Source organism: Malaclemys terrapin, chromosome 1, assembly GCF_027887155.1.
Source record: "Malaclemys terrapin pileata isolate rMalTer1 chromosome 1, rMalTer1.hap1, whole genome shotgun sequence".
Taxonomy (NCBI): Eukaryota; Metazoa; Chordata; order Testudines; family Emydidae; genus Malaclemys; species Malaclemys terrapin.
In genome coordinates, this window is record NC_071505.1 from 319751006 (window position 1) to 319753244 (window position 2239).

Consider the following 2239-nt stretch of genomic DNA (forward strand, 5'->3'; position numbering starts at 1 on the left):
TGGGAAAGTCCCTCAAAGTCCATTGAAATCATGGCAATAAGACTAATGTTTGAAATTAAGAACATTTCAGTGCTTTGCTGGATCAGGGCCCAGGAGACCTATATTACTCTCATGGGAATCAATAGTAAAACCCCAAACAATTTCAATGCAAGCAAGATCTGGCCCTAAAAATTGTATTATCCTACTATAAACAGGCAATAAAGGTTAGATTATGCTGCGAGATAATCAATGTCACGATTCCCTTGGGAAAACTCCTGTGTATAAATAAACAGGGAAATCATCTATTTGATTCTGAATTAGCTTTGGCGGTCAGCCTCTGAGGCAACACAAGTGATTGTTCATTCTCCATAATTTGAGATGACTGCATACTGCAGTGGGACTTCACCAATCCACACACCCTATAATTCACATGCTGCCATCAGCAGCTGCTCATCACATCTCAGCCAAGATTTACTAGCTGAGTGCGCTGGCAATGTTTCATACTGCTAAGACTTTGTTACTTCTACAAAATCTACCTCAGTGCATTTAATAGGATACTATGAAGGGTCATAAATAATCAGGCATAAGTTACACTCATCAAATAGATGAATAAGGTACATTTCGTGTTGCAGCATCACCTGTTTTTTTTACTTACTCAGGGATACAAGGTCACTTTGTAAAATGCCCAGAGGAAGAGGCAGTGGGTCGCTGAACTGCCCCAGGAGCAGCATGAGATGCAGGTTGTGATTTGAGAATCACTGTCTAACTCCCTGTCTTCCCCTCCCCTGCACTTTGGGGAGGAAGTAAGCTGCATTGTGCCTATACCGAGTGTACATCACGCGCCACCATGACATAGCTACACCATTTGATGCGTTGAAGCAACCTGTGAGTTGGAGGGAAGTGGAAGTGAGGAAGAGCCTGTGTGCCCTGCCATGCTGCAACCCACAGTACAGGTAGCTCAATCGATAGAGTACAACTGGTGGTGCTGTACACCCGCTCACTCCCTTGCACAAGTCCTACGGGCAGTGAAGATCTAGCCCCTAGTGATCTGTAACTTCCCATCATTTGTAGCAAGTGTAAATTAGCCAGATTCTAATATAGCTACTGAAGTTCTCTGAAAACATCTGCTCAGTGTGCAGCGGCAGTCAAAAAGCTAGGAGAATGTTAGGAACCATTAAGAAAGGGATAGATAAAAAACCAAAATATATCATAATGCCACTGTATAAACACACGGTACTCCCACAACTTGTACACTGCAGCAGGTCTGGTCACCTCATCTCAAAAAAAGATATATTAGAATTGGAAAAGGTGCAGAGAAGGGCAACAAAAATGATTAGGGGTATGGAACAACTTCTATACTAGGAGAGATTAAAAAGACTGGGACTGTTCAGCTTAGAAAAGAGATGACTAAGGGGGATTATGATAGACGCCTATACAATCATGAATGGTGTGGAGAAAGTGAATAGAGAAGTGTTATTTATCCCTTCACATTACACAAGAACTAGCAGTCGCCTGATGAAATTAATAGGCAGCAGGTTTAAAAAAACAAAAGGAAGTGCTTCTCCACACTGTCAACCTGCGGAAAAGAATAGGTAAATTCATGGAGGATAAATCCATCAATGACTATTAGCCAAGACGGTCAGGGATGCAATCCATGCTCCAGGTGTCCTAAACCTCCAATTGCCAAAAGCATCTGGCACTGCCACTGCCAGGGACAAGATACTGAGCTAGATGGACCATTCGTCTGATCTAACTGTCTGTTACAGCTGTCCCCTGCTGCATTCCTTTTCCCCCTCTCCTTTCTGTTTGTCCTGTGTGGCCGCCCCTCCCGGCCATTGTGCTAACTAAAGTCACAGCCCTATTCATAGGAATGGCTTGTACAGACTAACTGGAACCATTGCTCTGCCTAGGGAGGGGGCTTCTTCCTTCTTTGTTTGGCTCCTTTGTTCAGACCAGGGCTCGGTGTGGGGGGCGCTGCCCAGAAATGCAAGATCTGAAGTGGCCAACTAATTAAGCATATAAGTCATACCTGTGGCTCAGAACATGCCCAGGCATGCCTATGCTTACCTGCAGCCTTTCCTTGCCTTCTGTCCTCCCCTGTATCAAGAGGAGCCAATCAAAAGTATTGGTGGGAAACGGACATTTTCTGATCAGACCTCGGAGAAGGTCCTTGCTTTGCCACCTGGTCTGATCAGCTAGGGGTCTTTGGGGGGCCCACTCCCTGCTCTTGTTTGTTTTTGAGCGTACCCCCGTTTTTAAA